Below are 17,516 nucleotides of genomic sequence, written 5' to 3' on the forward strand. Positions count from 1 at the left end.
CCATGTAGTGCCTAATATTTGCTTGATCACAGAAGTCCCGTCAGAATTCCTACTGTCCCTGCACCATAACCACCGCTCTCCCTAATGCGTTTCGGTAAAGGAGTAATCATCTCCTAATAGGATTTTCTTCACACCTTGCCTAAGTCGACAACCATCCCGTATCAATAACTTAATAAGCACTACTGTCGGAAAGACCATTCAATTTCACACACCACGTACCTCTACCGGCACAACTTGGCGACGTAACACAGTGCAAACCACCTCTGATGCAGTCATTCCAAGAGGAGAAGCATTCTCCTCTTTAAAATGTAGGTCAGAGGCTTTGCCAGAGGACTCCTCGAATACAGGCCCAGGCACGGGTGGGGAGGACAGAAGGGAGAAGTCATGTCTCCAATGAGGCTGAAGTGTACCCCCAGAACACTGACCTATGACATCCTTGTAGGTAAGGCTCGGTCCCCCCAGGGGCAGCCACCTCCAAGGACAGAGGGACACAGACCTGCCCGTACCTGCTGTGGCTCCTCTGTGTATCACGACTGTCATAATTTAACGTGGCTACCTACCTGTAGGTACAGCACTCTTCGTGCTGTAGGGTTTTTACAACATCCAATAAAAACAACAAACTAAAATCACTTTGGTTTTGCCATAAGCCTAATAAGGAGGAATCTAAAGATTTTTTTTTTTCACCTCACCACGCCCATGAATTCAACCTGTATCTTGGTTCTTTCTCACCCTCTACCTTCATGATTTTTTTTTTAAACTCAAAGTTCTAGGGCTGTGGACCAGAGCACATGATGACACGAAAGCCAAGTATTACAGCCGATCCATTTCAAAGAGAGGACTAAAATGTCATAAGAGACGAAAGAGCCCAAGCTGGGTTGGGAAGGAATTTCATCTCGTGGAGCACTGAGTCGAATAAATGAAGAAACAACTCTTGCTGTCCTTTCAGCAAATGACAAAACCCTTTCTGGGATTCATAATGCTCTTAATAAATTGTGGAAATGGGATCGTGGCCAACCCGAGAACACCCAGGAAGCAGCCACTGCTGAGCTCACAGGCGCCGTCCACCCCCTCCTGGACTGACACCAAGCACAGGCTATTGAGGCAGAAACACAGCTCACCAAACACCCCCACATAAAATTAACAGATCAAACCGTGAGACTCGGTTCCCCCACCCCCACCCCGACGCCCCAACCTCCATCGGTCTGGGCAGTGTGATTGTGGAGACAAGCTTTCTAAGAAAGAGAAGGTTGAGAATAACAGGCAGAGGGCCAAGGAGCGAGTGAGGCAAGATGCCCACGGTCAGAAGGCAAGAAGAACTGGGTGTGGGGAGTTGGGAGGTGAGAGACAGGAAGAATCAGAAAAGCAAAAAGAACCACCATGTGCCACGGAGGTCAAGTGAGGAATTTTAGGAGGACGGTCATTTGGCCGAAAAAGCTAGAAGATAGGCCATGAGCACTTGGTGGCATACAAGAAACACCGAGCTAGACTGATGCCTCCCGCAGCCACCGGTTGAGGAATGACGTTCATTTTAACCCCCCAGCGAGGATGCGGGGTCCAACTAGCAAAGGAACAGACCCAAGGGGGGGCCACCTTCCCATCAGGAATTGGCCTTGGGGCTAAAAGAGATCGAGACACCACCAGATGGCAGCACAGAGCCAAATACGATGCCCATTTATTCCTCCAGGATATATAACAACACTGCATCACAGGAATGGCTAATCTGTCACTAGACTGTCTACTTTTATGTTTAATAAAAGATAAGATTAGAGAACTAAAACTCGCTCCCCATAGAAAGGTAAATATTGAGGCTGGAGAAGCCTCTTGTCATTGCACAGAACAGACCCTCAATTAGTAGATGTACCTTCGCTGTGTAAATGGCAGGGGAGAGTAATTAACAATTAATAGAAGCTGCCCTCAATTTAAAGCCTCGAAGGGAAGTAATTAAATTTAGTAGAACCGGTAGCCTCTAAACAAAGATACGTAACACGAACACAAAAGGCAACACGGATCTCAATAATAAATGCAAATTGGAAACAAGGTTTGACGCTAAGACTGGAGAGAAATGATCCTAAAATCCGAAGTCCCTCCGTTCAAAAGACTAGTTTATGAACCTGTTTTGATCCAGGCCAAGGTGTGACTTGAATCCTTGCTGATGTTTCTTAAGCACAACCTCACTTCCCAGGTATTTATGCATGCACGTCAGACAACTCCCCGCCGTTGGAATTAGCCATACAAGTACCTTTCATATCGACGCAGAGATACTTGATATATACCGTGTCAACATCACTACCAGGCATGGAGATCGCAAACACTGCGCTGCTTGTTGGTCATGAAACAAAATTGCCAGGCAGAGTTTGTGTAGCTCCAGAGGGTAAATTAATGCAGGCAACGGGGTTATCAGCAGTCTTTAGCCTGCCTCTCGAAGCTTCTAACAGAAACAGTTAGGGAGCAGAAGCGTTACATCTGGCTACAGCTGCACATTACATGGTCCATTGAGACTCGGATGCTGATGGCTGCCCTGAATAACAAACAGCTGGGTATAAATGTAAAAATCGGGAAATCGATCTTAAACACACATGTTCTACGAATCCTCTGAAATCCCCAGCACTGAATGAGAAAGAGCAATTAGCACTGAAGAGTGCCCAAGTGTCTCAGAGATTAGAATTCGAAAAATGTACCTGGGCACCCCGGTGTCATTGTACTGGGGCCGCGCTCTCCGGTTCCTCTGTCACAGAGGACAGTGGGGACGCAAAGGCCGTGCGGTCAGGTCATTTTCTCCCCTGGTCGTGCTCCGGTTGAAAGCAGAAGCAACCAAGCTTCTGATACGAGCTTCCAGAATGAGGTGCCCTTGTCTCAGGAGCTGAAGCTGGAGCGAAGGGAAAGGTCGCCCTGCTGGAGGCTGGTCCCCGGGGTCCTCCAGCGCCGAGCCCAGGTGCGGCAGGAGGGGCGCGTCCACCGGATTCAGGCCGGGAAGAAGCCTGAGCTACTGAGACAGCACATCCCGAAGTGCCCAGCAGGGTGCAGACGCGTTAGGGACGCAGAAGGAGCTCTTGCTACATTGGTTAAATTTTCTATTATGGAAGATTCACGAGAATGGGTCAGAGAAAGAGAGCAAGGCTAGAAATGGCCTTTTCTGAATGTTTAAAAGCACGGAAAACCCCTTCCATGGGAGGGTTTGGGTTAGTCCTCTGTGCAGCTTTACAAAAGCTGGCAACCACGCTTGTGCTGTCTTTAAGGAAGCTAGCGCCACGGGATCAGATGCGAGAATTTATCATCCAAACTTGGACACTTTTCAGGTTGACAGAGGGACACTGATAATGACAGTGCCAGGCCAGCTGGCGTAAACTGGGAGGATCCCAGCTAACCAGGACACCCACTCCCTGCACCCTGAGCGCCGGGGGCATGAAAAGGAGCTTGAAGTCCTGTCCCGAGCGCCAGGGAAGTGGCTGCTATCCCATTGGCTTCTTTTCACTCTCCATGCCCACTTGTCCTCAAGATTCCAGCTCTAGTGTAAATTAAAGAGCATGTCTAAAGGAGGTTCAGGCGGCAAAAGGGCAGACGGGAGGGAATCCAGATTTCTTTGCTTGCACGATTAATCCTGTGGATCACTCCAGATCCAATCTGACCTAACGGACTAGGACACTAGGACACTCTGGCCGCTGTTTCAGATGAGAAAAAACTGTAATATTAGAGGTTTTAAGAATTAATGCTGATCCCACCCCCCCCACACACACACACCCACCCCCACGATCTCTCAAACTACCTGGATTCTGCAACCCAAGCAGCCAACATCATAAAAGTGCTAATGTACATGAGCATTTCCACCGAGGCACTGTTTTCTCTACTGGGTTCTTAACACATGAAATGTGATTTTTAAGAACTCTAGGAAGGGTCCAGATAAAGGGGGGGGGAGTGATGAGGCAATATTATTTACCCAATGAGATTCTGCAAGATGAAGAACGAAGGTCTTCAGAAAGCTAGAAAACAGTTCTATTCTCAGGTCCCAACAAGGAAATCCTTTAGGAGCCCCAAACAACACAACAGTGCAGATCCTTCTCCTTTTAAACCAGCGTTTCTCCGAAGAAGAAACCAAGTCAACAGTGGTGACTAAAGCTCAGAGTAACCAAATGTTTCACTTAGAGTAGAAATTACGATTAACATTTTGTAAAATTTGTAACACCTGCAACAGGCAGCTAACCAGTACATCATGAGACTTTTTTTTTTTTTTTTGAGAATGATGATTAAGAAAAGTTACAACTCTTGTTCACAGGGAGGCAGTTTAGAGTAAAAAAAAAAAAAACCACAACAACAACAACAACAACAAAAAAAAAAAACGGAATTTTCAGTACAGAAAATGTTTAGGTGGTTTCCACAGGACAACAAATGAACTGATCGATTCAGCCAAATAACAGGTCAGCTGTGACTCATAATTCCTAAACTCCTCAGCTGTCTGACTTAATTTTAACTATTGAATCTGTGATTTAAACTGAAAAACTACCATGTACTTTCGGACTTGAGTTGAATTTACCAGGCCGCCGTGGAGTCAATCTGCTACTGTAGGGGCGAACAGGAAACTTCGAGAATCAGACAACTTTAAAAGCTAATTTACTTTGGTTCTGGGCTAATTACATTTCTTCAAGGAAGTTTTGCTGATTGATTGGTTAGGAATGCAAGCTACCAAAAGCCCAGGCACTTAGAGACATACACATAACCAGTGTAAAAAAACAAAACAAAAAACAAAACAAAAAACAAGGGCCCTGAACAAGAGAAGGGTATTTGTTAACTCACAAAAGGAGTTTATGGAGTACACAAATTGAGTTGCTCTCATTTATACCTTGAAACTGGCCAATTATATTATGGAGACCATGTCTTGTTTTCATGGCAGAGGCCCTGCTTCAAAAGCAATAGCAATCCATTTACATTAAAAAATATATATATATATACAATAAATAAAAATGTACAACACTTGTTGATGTGTTTTATTACACAGAAGGCGTTTTACCTGGACACCAGAGTTAATTTCCATTCCAGGAACGTTAAAAATCCTGAACACGGTTGGTTATTTTTATGGTCTGTGTAAAGTGGTCTGTCCCAAACCCAACATACCTGAGAGGCTGTAATTTATTTTTTTTTTTAAGATTTTTAAAATTTATTTGTGAGAGACACAGAATGAGAGACAGAGAGAAAGAGGCAGAGACATGGGTAGAGGGAGAAGCAGGCTCCCTGCAGGGAGCCCGATGTAGGACTTGATCCCAGGACCCCGAGACCATGACCTGAGCCAAAGGCAGACGCTCAACCACTAAGCCACTCAAGTGCCTCTGTAATTTATGTTAGAAGGTATAACCCATTAGGTATATATGGAGAAATATCCAATTCACCAGGTATACAGCGAACTTAAACAGATTTCAACGGTTTGCAATTTAATTATCACCTAATAAACACCTGTTTGAATGCATGTCTGTCCTCCCTGTCAGGGCAGGGCTCCACAGAATCAGGAACAGTCTGTGGGTTTTCTGAACCACCTGTCAAATGTTTGCTCCTATTTTGGATTCGAGCATCAACCATGATTTTTCTTCAGTTGCCCGAGAATTTAAACTCTACTAGGGTCTGGAGAGTGAGCTGTGACATTCTGAACCACCACATAAATGATAAATCAGGTACCTGAAAAACAGCAACAATAGAGTAACAATGTTATTGTAACCTCTTCCTCCTGTTTACCTCCAAAACCAAGGAACATTTTTCTATTTCACTGCTTATTTTCATCCTAAAACCAGGAACCGATGAGTGAACTACTAAGGTATAACTTGTCACATTCCTTTTTTTTATTTTTTTTAATTCCAAGTGGTGTAAGTTCTCACTAAAATTAGAAAGAGGATCTCATCCTGTGTCTAAAAAAAGCTAAATTTGGGGCGCCTGGGTGGCTTAGTGGTTGAGAGTCTGCCTTTGGTTCAGGTCATGATCCCGGGATCCTGGAGTAGAGTTCCCCTTCGGGTTCCCCACAGGGAGCCTGCTTCTCCCTCTGCCTATGTCTCTGCCTCTCTCTCTCTCACATGAATAAATAAAATCTTTAAAAAAAAAAAAAAAAAACTAAATTGGCCAGCATGTTTATCATGCCCAGCCTCTCAGACCAAAGGGAGAGCCTACCTTATAGTCATGTCTACACCGGAGTCTGTTGTTTTGTTTTTGTTTTTATTTTTTTTTAAGATTTTATTTATTTATTCATGAGAGAGAGAGAGAGAGAGAGAGAGAGGCAGAGACACAGGCAGAGGGAGAAGCAGGCTCCATGCAGTGAGCCTGATGTGGGATTTGATCCTGGGTCTCCAGGATCACGCCCTGGGCTGAAGGCAGGCACTTAACCGCTGAGCCACCCAGGAATCCCTTGTTTTATTTTTAAATCACATCCTAGGTAGGAGGGGGTGCAGCAGGAAAACACCCCATAATTGGATCTGCCCCAGGAAGGCAATAGTGTCTGTATCTCAACAACTCTCTCAAACTGGCCCATCACACTTGGATCTAAATCCAATCCTGGTTTCTCGTTTTCCATCCTGGAAACAGAGGATTCGTGAGAGGACATGCCACAGTGACTGAGGAGACTATGGAGGGAACCAAGTGCTAAAACAGTAATAGCATTTTCTTCCCATTGTATGATCATCATTGGGAACCCAGCATTTTGGCAAAGTGTTCAAACATCAGAGAAGGGAGCTGGTGTCATGTAGTTGAGAGCCATGGTCTTGGGCCCTCTAGGCTGATTTCTGAAAGCCTTATAATGAGGGTGGAGTGGGTATACATTCCATTCTTTGGCTGCATTTTTGTTCAACAAAGCCTACAATTTTCAGTCACTTGAAAATGTAATTATAGATAATGTTTGCATCAGTAGCAAGAATACAATAAGCACACGGGGCATGGAAACTCCACTCAAATCATATCCTCTTCGGTCGCGACGCTTCTCTCCTGCCAAAAGTGGAGGCATTTCGACAAACTAATACTCAATATGAAACGGTTTGAGGGTTAGACCAACCCATGCGTGGATTCTACTCCAACTTGTCCATGATCCCTTCCTCTACGTTGGGTATCTAGCCATGAAAGAGAAATCTATGGTTTGCTGAAGATTCAGAATCCCATCAAATGTTTACGCACTTGAGCCAAAAGCTACGGGGGGACGTGACAAGTTTGTAGAAATGGATGGGATACCATACCCAAGTTGACACAACTGTCAATCATCTAAAATCCACTGGTTTGGAGACTTGCTTATGCTATTGTCTCCTTAGCTGGTCCACATATGAAGGAAGTGGTGAAACTGCACATAACAGGATGCTGCATGAAGTCACTGAGGCGGATGGTGGAGACAGAACGTCACTCGAAAGCCTTTTTCTAATTCACAAGGCGGCGTGCTCTGGCTCAAGGTGCCCCTGAGAAGGGCCAAGGGTTCATTTAAATCAGATGTAGAAATTAAGAAGTTGGAAAAAAAAAAAAGTTGTTGGAAATAAATGAGGGGGAAGGCCAGGTGCCTAGTGAAGTCCTCACAAGAAGCCTCTTCATGAAAATATAAGGTTATAATTATATATTATAACCAGATGAAGAATAAGGATCCACCTTAACATTCAATGTTAACTGTTTCTTTATCTGTGCAATAAGGGAAAACAGGCATTAAGAGATCTTGACGCTGCCATGGCGACCCTTTCTACTGACACTGGTCACAACACTCTTGCCTTCTAGACTCAGAAATTGGTCTGCCTATGAAATAAAAAAGAACAAGCGATTTACGTGAAAGAACATGTAAAAAGTAGATCATTTTTAGGTCACAGCTAAGAAACTGTATTTCATACTCAGAATCCACATCGTCAGCTGCCAACTCACCAACATATGCAGAAATTTAATCTGCTCATGGTCACAGAAGGGTCTAAGAATCCCTCAAAAGACCAAAGCAGCCTCTTGGACCAGAATGTGAAATAGCACAAGAGGAAGACCTTGGGCTTTGGAAATGGGCACTGGGGTACTTCCATCCTCTAGAACCTTCTTCTCACTTGCAAAATAGGAATGAAACAAACTACCTCGCAAAGTTGTTCTGAAGATTATCGATAATTTATATGAATTCCTTAGCCTGATGGCTGGCCCCTATCCCCAGCTAATACCATAAAATACTTCGGAAGGTATACCCACAGGAAGGCGGCATCCTTTAAAGCATCAGTAATCAGGAGAAAAACGTTTAACAAGGAGTATTTAGTTGTCAGAGAATTATAGCTTTGTTGACATGAGAAAACATTTTTTTGGCTTCTGGGTAGACATCATTATTTTATTGAACAGACGACTAGAAATCAATTTGGATAAAAGGATCACGTTCTGAGAAGACCTGAAAAACAAGACACAGTTAGGGGCAAGATAAAGCCCACCACGCGGCTTCCCTGGCTGACATTAGTCCAATTCTGGTCACTTTTTATAACAACGGGACACAAAATCTTGGCCCGACTGCAAGGCTGCCTATAAAGTTAATTAGACTTCTTTGACCCTGAGAAGATAGAATGTGCTCACTGCAAAGTACCAATCAATTTGCCCAGGAACATTTGGAGTATCTGGGCGGCGGGGCCCTTCTCCAAGGGTTTGGCCAGCTTTGGGCCACAGATTGAGTTTTTCCTTCCCACCAAGCTCGGGATCTGCAGTCATCTCTGATGGCGATGACGCTTCCACTGCCTGCTTCACCCTCATGCAAAGTGGTCTGTTCCCAGGAGGCAGGGCTCACTTAGCTTGGGCGGTCACATGAGTGACCCGGTGATCCGCAGTCAACATCACGCTCTTAGCCAGAGCAAGTGCTAACTGTTCCCCTGGCCCATCATCCTGAGAACATCCTTCAATGAATGGACTCAGGCTGCTGGGTTCCCCACTGAATCTGAACAGGTGTGATCTTATTAATCAGTTGAATGACTTATCAACATTAGGAGCGAATCTCCACACTAGCTAAGGCAGCTCTGGTGTCTTAGGACCTCAAGGACCCTAGCAGCTCCGTTGGGAGAAGTGCCTGTTTATTAAAGCAGAGACCAGAGCAACTATGATGTATCCTGCAGCCGGGCACCACCCGGATACACCCCATATCCACTGTGCCACCTCCTAAACATCACTGACTCCTTATCCAGGTCATTTCCCCCCTTTGGAGACTCTCCTTCTCTGATCTCTAGGCATTCTGTGGCCTGAGCACCTCATGAGTGGGTTAGGTGCCAAGATCGACAATAGTCCCTTTCCATATTCACATCCCACATTCCCTATGGCTGGGTTTTGGCGAGCGTTGGGAGTCCCATTATTGGGAACCAGCCTGCACATTGTGTGGCTGATTCTCTCCCCATAAGAAAATCAAAATCTATTTCAGCTGGTGTAGAGATGGGCTTTTTTTTTTTTCCTTCAGAACACGCAGATGGGGATATTGGATAAAGATATTGCTTTTTGCCTCAACCCTATCCCAGAATGGAAGGTCTGACCACAAGTTCACAATTGGAAGATGAACCACATTTTATTTCTCAATCATCATGCAGAAAAGGGAGAGAGAGAGAGAGAAAAAAAAAATCAGTCTTTACAATGTTGTCCTGGGGACTGAGCATTTTCTGGAAGTTTATATGGGAGCAATACTGCTTTATGGGTCTTTGGCTGAGACTCTAAAGCACAAATGTTCTGAGGGAGAACACATTAACTGGTCAGCTGTAATGAGGTTTCACTGTACTTGACTCTCCCAGGAAATGCAGGTGAACTTGTGGTCAGTCTTAAGTACCGTGAAGCTATAAAATATTTAGGCTATCATTCTTTTCCCAGCATTAGCCTCACAACAATTCCGTGGCACAGGTAAGGAGTGTATCTTAATAGCCTTATTTTCTAGATGAGGAATCTTGACAAGTCACCTGAGACCAGAAATGGCCACAGAACGAACCAGAAGACAAGCCCGGGAACACCTGAGACTGTTGCTGAGTGAGTGATGGGGGTCTCGTCTTGAAGGACCTGCACGTCGCTGCTGGAGACACCCTAGAGCAACATCCCTAGTGATTTCGGCCGACTTCACCCAAGCAGACCCCAACACAGGGCAAGGAACCCCGATGAGCAGAAACAATCCAAGAGGAAGTGATTTCTAACTAAAACTATAACAACCCCCCCCCCCCCCCCCGCAACGGCTAGTGGAATTAAAACATTTCTGAAGCTATTCCTTGGAGAAAAGGGAATTCTGTGGCCGGTGTTTACTGAAAAGAGGGGAGCGCTTGGCCTCAGTGTCCACGCCAACACAGGGTTTTGTAAAGCACCTCTCAGGACCAGAAGTGAACCAACACCAGCAGGTGTGCTCTAGTGAGTACAGGTAAAGGCAGGCATGAAGCACCTGTTGGATGCGACCCTCTGACATCTCAGGGTAAAAGGAAGAAGAAAAAGAGAAAGAGGAGACAAAGAGAGACCAGAAAAATATGGCTTTTGATGAAAAGGAAGAAGAATCCCGACAGGTAACAGCATCACGCAAGACGGACACGACTCGGTATTAAGGGACTGCGCCAGGCGTGTCAACCAGCGCCCAGGCTTTTCAGGGACTGCTGGGTCGCCTTTCAATCCTGACACCAAGGAGATGGGCTGCGTGGACGATGGGAGTCACGAGGAAGGATGTCACCGGCGTGGACCGAAGGGACTGATTGCAGTTGGAGGACTCCTGGTGACAATTTTGAGAAAGCAAACACAGCTGCAGTGGAGCCAAATATAGCTGCCCGAGACAATGGCCTCCATAAAGTTAATCATTCTGAAATATGCTCCCCCTCTGCTCAAGCAGAAAACTCAACACCCCTTCCCTAATGCAGGAAGGCAAAATACAGTTTTGTGCAGAGAAACACGCAGCTGCTCCGTGAAACTGGCCGCGCGGCGGTGGCCGAGGGGTTTCCGCGCTGCCCTCCCGGCTCCGCAGGCGCAGGTGCAGGCCCCTCGGCGAGCAGGGCTGGAGGAGACGGGCTTAGAGAAGGGTAAAACAAGAGGAGGAAAGATAGCATCAGGAAAGCAAATTCCAGAAGCCGCTGCGCCTGCAGGACGGAGAGCAAGCGGGTGCACAGAATCAGAAGCGCAGAGTCCAGGGAACAGCCTGGCTCCCTAAATATGCATTAGTTGTCTCCCAGAGCCCGCCTCCCTCGTGCTCCTCCACGACGTCTGGGTCTTTATTATTCCCCGAAGGTTTCTCACGGAGCAAATGAAATGTCATGTTTCAACCTTTGTTTGCTTCACCTGCGCAACACCCAACGTCTTACCCCGGAGATGCACGAGGAAAACCGCTGGGTGGGTGGGGAGTGTTGATGCACCTGTAGGATGGTTTCCACCACTTCTCTCTACCCCCCCCCACACACACACGCACGTCCCGACATCTCCTGTAATGTTAGCCTTTTCCAGATGCTCTGTTAGTCTGCTGAACTCTCATTGGCCACAATCAGAATTTCAGGGGCTCTTTGCAACAGGGAACGGGAAGCCATGGGATCATGATATACATCCGGAAGAGGGTGGCAGCGGTCAAGAGGCACAAAGTGAGGAGTGTGGTCCAGCCACCCAAGAAAATATCCATTTAGGGTCAACTGTCCAGGTGGCTCTGCAAAGAGTCTTTCCTCCTGCTCCAAACCTAAAAGATCCTGATGGTAGCAACAGAAGCCCCTGCTCCGGGTCTGAGGACTTTGCGGCAAGGCTAGAAAGGGCCCTCAACTCTCAGCTATTTCCCCTATAAGGTGTGACAACTCTATCAGAGGGGACTTTTGTCCTCACCTTTGACAGAAGCTACTCAGAGGCTCTGGGCCAAAGAGTCAGAGCATCATCCTGAGACCTATTTCTAGTGGGATCACTGATCTGAATACACTTTTGGTCAAGATGCTAAACCTTTCTAAACCCTAAAATGATCAGTTATGAAGATAGTAATCTGTAAACACAGGCCATGTTCTAGCAATTTCATAGCTTCTATAGCCAAAGATCACTAAGGGGAAGGTATTTTAAGGAAGTAAAGAATTATGCCCAATAAAATAGCTTCTGTATATATATTTCCATACATATATACATGCAAATATATGTATGCATATGTGTACACACACATTTTATGCCTACTGACCACAGCCACATGAAGAGCATTGTTTGGCTTTTTTTTTTTAAGATGTTATTTATTTATTTATGAGAGAGACAGAGACAGACAGAGACAGAGGGAGAAGCAGAGACCGAGAAAGAGGCAGAGACACAGGCAGAGGGGGAAGCAGGCTCCCTGCAGAGAGCCCGATGTGGGACTTGATCCCAGGACCCCGGGATCACGACCTGAGCCAAAGGCAGACGCTCAACCGCTGAGCCACCCAGGCATCCCTGGTTTGGCTCTTTTAACTCATCAAAGGACCAGTTGTTTTTATTTTTGGCAGATAAATGTGGTTCAAGTTTCCTGTGACAGGGGGAGACCAGGAGAAGCGGAAAACAGACTTTATGATAAAGGATATAAAATACCACCTCGCAATTTAATGAGCTTGAGTCAAACTATGAACTTTCTTTACAAAAAAGCATGCAAGTTAAGCATTTCAGCATCAAATCACAGAACTTGAGATCCTAGTATGAAAGCTGAAGAACTAGTCACTCTCCCATGAACTCAAAAAAAAAATTGTTATACTGTCCAAAAGTTATGTCAAAATGTCAGATCAATCAGCTGAAGTTAATTGCCTTCTGAGGAGTGAGTCACCACCATCATCTGTGCAACTAGGGGATCTTCAGGCCCTACTGGAGCCTATAAATGTCAGACAAAACAGCTGATGGGCTGGGGGGTACTGATGTCTGTGGTTAGGACAGAGGCATAGAATCAAAACATCCCCAAAACCCAGTTTTTAAGGCAATGTTACTATTAAAGGAATCTCGTGACACGGTCATCTCTCTGTAGGACTGACTCTTAACCGTTCTGCTGACCAAACGGGAGCACAGATCATTTAAACAGAGACCTCCTCAGAATAGATTTATTTAAAATCTGACCTTAAGTAAAAGGCCATCGGAGTCTGGTAGAGAAGTTCGGAATAACAAACCCAAATGATATTTTAGTCTAAATACAGCCTAAACTTAATTTACATAAATCTTCAGGAGGAAAAAAAAATGGGTCTAATAATTTGCTGGCAAGTTGGCTCTGAGGCATTCATTCAAATGGAGTAATTAAAATTTAACCAAAAACGGAATTTGTACTCATCTGTCATTTTGAGAGCCGTAGGATTACATATTTATTAGCATTCCATTTTAAAGGATCAGCTGATTTTAAAGTATCACTCTCCGTATCTGAACATAATATACAATCTGCAGTTCATAAAACAGGCCGTTCATAAAACTCCGAGTGTAGCTCTGTGAACGTGTAAATCTCAAATATGCTCACCACGCATTTCCACCACATAACTGGAATTGTATTTCTATAAAACCAGTTGGAGTAATCACTTTCTGTCGTGATTTAGGACAAATGGGAAGGGCGAACCGGTTCAAAATCTCCCTGTTGCCCCCTTTCTTTTAAGAGTCCTTTTTAGGAGGAGTCTAACACTCACAGTAAAATGAAAAAAGAAATCCCCAGGAGGAGGAGGAGGAGGAGGAGGTGGTTTCCATCCCTTCACATCTAGATTCAGAGCATGAGACTATTGCATGACACAATTAAACAGTGATGATGCTAAAGGGGAATAATTATTTTACAATTACCTGAGAGCATCACATTTGCGGCGCTAATTAGTTTTTGTTTCCCGCAAAGGTTTTTCCAGGAATGTGCAGCTCCATTTCTCTTAGCTTTAGCAAGAGCTCTCTCTTAAGGAAAAATAAAAATACATTTTCTGCACTGCTACACAAGTGGCACACCAGTGACGCCGGCCCCGTTGTATTAAAGGTCCCTCCCTGGTGGGGGAAACAGACACGGGGGCAGGGGAACTTATTGGTGCTAATGAACTGGAAACCATTAGTACTTTCCAGACCTTCCCTTCTGCGGTGCTGTGGCACACATATTGCACGGACAAATAGCTGACTCTTGGTGGTGTCCTAATCTGCAAACCAAAAGCAAAACTGTGAGCCTCCCCTGGAAAAAAAAAAAAAAAAGAAAAACCACCGAACCACAATCCTCCAGAATGAACAGTCTAAATTGGAAATAAAGACTTAAAGTTTGGATGAAGTTCAGCACAGGAAGTGCCACAACATCGGTGCCTTATACGTGTGGCTCCCTGAAACATGTTGAAAATACCAGATTTTCCAGTGGAATGCCAATCAGATAAAAGGATGCTGACAGCATGGTTTAGCAGTTGAGGGGTGCATTTTTAAAATGTGCTACGATGACATCAGTGACCGTGCAGAAGTCTCCATGTAAGCCTTAACAAACAAGTGTTACCCCAAATTCTGGCACAGTAGCTAGATCACGTCGTGTGCTGGTTGGAGGACACTCAAGTTTATCCGATGATTTTGCATGCCAAAGTCATACCTGTCGTTAATTGGAAGCTCAGCATTTAATCTGTAAGCAACGAAACCACAAGGAAGGGGTAAGGAGAAATGAAAAATTTGCAAATTTCTGTGAAAAAAAAAAGAGGGAGGCAGGGGAAGTAGTTTTCAGTCTTTTATCAAAGGCCACATATACTGTTGTTACAGCTGTCGCAGTTTGGGAGGGGGAGACTGCTCAGAGGTAGAAAACATTCTAAATGATCCCATGAAATCTTAATTACCAGCTTTGTATCTGAAAATCTTATCTCCTTTTTTATCTTGTCTTGCAAGGTTCCTATTGCCCCCGTTTCACAGCATCTGATCAACAGAATCCTCGAGTAATCTCAATCCAGGAAATCCCAATTAAACAGCAACACCCGACAATTCACAACACACCTCTAACCCAGATCAAAGATAACATCAGTGTCTCAAAACGCCAACATGGGATGAGTTTTTGGTTTCGGGAAGCGGCTGATGCTAAAATACGTGTTGCTTACTGAGAAATCCTACCTGAAAGCACATGTTTAAAATTTTTCCTTAAAAACCCATATACCTAACTCTTCGAGTGTCTCTCTTTAATCCCTCATGCGGTCATCAAAGAATCAGGTGACAAGTCTCAGTTATCACTCTGTTTTATTACTGGCATTTTCCAAATATAGTTCAAATGCCATCTGGGGGGAAAGAAAAGCAAAAGGGACCCTCATGCTTTTGACCTTCATTTTGCTGGTACCTTGTAAGCCAGAAAATCTTTTTCATCAAAATACATTCTCTTTAATTAACATATGGAATAAGAGTATGGGCTTGAAGCAAATTAGAAAGGCAATTCTGAACAAGTGATGTGTATTTCCTATAATGCTCTCGTGTGGCACAATTTGGGTTTCCTGATAAAACTCTATGTCGAATATTTAATTCAGAGTTCTCTCCTGTCTCCCCAACAACATGTGAACTGGCATTTATATAACACACACACAAGCCAACCAGAGCTTTGCTGTTGACTGCCTATGCGACATGGGGGAGCACAGAACCTCTTTAACCATGAGCTGTAAAATGGGTATAATATGCCCCCTGCACATCTATTGTCAAGGTCAGAGACAGGTAAGTCAAGTGCCCTGGCACACAGTAGGCGTTCAATGAACGACTCATGTTTTTGTCCATTTAAGGAGGGAAGGGGAGAAAGCTAGTAATTGCACTGCCTCCTGGAGGGGTCACATTGCCCCTACAATAGCTTCTCAATCTATAAAATGAGAAAGTTCGACCAGATGGTCTCTAAAGCCCCTTTCAACTTGAACAGTGAAAGTCCCTAGAACCACCTTTCAGTTTAACTGGACACTGACAGACATTTTTCCAGTTTTCCTCACTTGGGAGGACCTAATGAGCAAAAATGATGAATTCGCCAAGTTGATAAATTTATATTCAGGACAACTTTTCTTGTTTCCAACAAGGTTAACTTACTGAAGGTGAAAAAAAAAAAAAAGAAAAAGATTTCATGTTAATTTACTGCTAGCTTCTGGGTGTCTTACTCTAACATCACAAATCTGAATAATTTTAAAGCTGCATCTGTAGATATTTTTCCACCTGAGATTTCTCATTTCCAAGACCTCATTTCTTAGATTTTTAAAAATTCTAAGCAGCTAAAAACCCTAAATACATATGTGATCATTAAAAAGGTTAAACAAAGGAAACCCACATCCCCACCCCCACCCCAGACTGTCCCACTTTAAAATTTCTGAAATCAGTTCCTATTTCTGTTTTCATTATGCTTTGTAGCAAGCGATATTCTATAGCAACACAAGGACAACAAAACAGTAGTAGTTAAGGTTATTTAAAAGGTCTATTTCCATTTATAGTTTCAACACTGAACGCTTAAAACGCCAAGACTTTGAAGCATATGTCCTAACAATTCAGACCCATTGCAAAGCCTTATATGATCTGGGCTCTTTAAACACAGGATGGCTCGTGGGGCCATCAAGCATAATAATTCATCTCAAAAGCTATTTGTTCATCTGCCTTGAGGACTCAAACATATTACATCTTGCAAACTTATGTAATATATTCTTGTGGGAAAACGCCATTGAAACTATGTCCTACTGCTTTAGAAAAATCAACACCAGAAAAGCCCCTATGCTTTATTTAAGTTCCTTTTAGGAATAGGCCAACATCTAGGCGACTGCAATTTAGTCCAAATGGAAATATACCATATGTGACAACCAGTCCCCAAAACAATAAATCTGCACAGCTATCTTCCCAACTGCATGCATATGGCAATAAGATACACTGTTAGGTGGGTTTCAAGCATTTTCAGCTTGTCATATGCCCTCCCACACACCTCTGCTCCCCAAAGATAGTCTGCAATGTGAGTTAATTGCAAACTATTTTGGAAAGCATGCTACAGTACTTTCAGGGCTAAGAAGACGGAATAGCTATCTGGAAACAGATTATTTACAAATCCTCTATTTTTCGTTGTTTTTTTTTTTTTTTTTTTTTTTAAAGTTCAATCAAGCAAGCACTGAAAACAATGGGAGTTTGATTCCAAAGGATATCATTTGGAAAGAACTAGCATCTGGGAAGAGAAGTAGGGTAGAAGTTACATATTAGGGTTTGTACAGAAGACACCGGGGCAGAGATACAAAGGCTCTATTCAGAGCAAACAGTTTGAAAAAGCCACATTCAGCCACCAAAGGAAAAGGACACATTAAACTTTCATAATTCATAATTTAACTGACAACAGACAGCATCTTTCGGAGACCATTAACACATTAAATTCACAGAGCATTCATTAGCCATATCACGGTCACCTAAGTAGCAAGGTGACCATAAATTCACTATCACGATCAAGCCAATTCTCTCTCCCAACACTCCTCTAGAGAGCAGAAAGCACAAAACTTTCCAGAGCAAAGGTGCAAACAAGCATTATGTATCTATACAGATATTTATTTTAAGGGGGACAGGGCACAGATCTTGTAAAACAAGTATCATGGGAACGTTACTAATCAAGATTAATTTCCCAGAGAAACTGCCAAAAGGAAATTCAATATTTTAATTTACGTTATCTGATTATCTTAGTTGGGACAACGAACCCG

The 17,516-nt window shown here is 44.0% G+C and overlaps 1 protein-coding gene across 12 annotated transcripts in view; it reads right to left on the reverse strand.

Moving 5' to 3' along the window:
- Positions 1-17,516, reverse strand: part of CELF2 (CUGBP Elav-like family member 2) — an 814,981-nt gene that overhangs the window by 286,847 nt on the left and 510,618 nt on the right. The window contains exon 1 of one of the 12 annotated variants that reach the window (XM_077897259.1): positions 2,679-2,999. The exons of the other annotated variants lie outside the window; for them this stretch is intronic. The gene's annotated coding sequence lies outside the window, so the exon portion shown is untranslated. Of the gene's footprint in view, positions 1-2,678; positions 3,000-17,516 lie in introns of those variants that run through there. 12 annotated transcript variants of the gene reach the window in all.

The sequence above is a fragment of the Canis aureus genome, chromosome 5, assembly GCF_053574225.1.
Source record: "Canis aureus isolate CA01 chromosome 5, VMU_Caureus_v.1.0, whole genome shotgun sequence".
In the NCBI taxonomy this organism is placed as follows: Eukaryota; Metazoa; Chordata; class Mammalia; order Carnivora; family Canidae; genus Canis; species Canis aureus.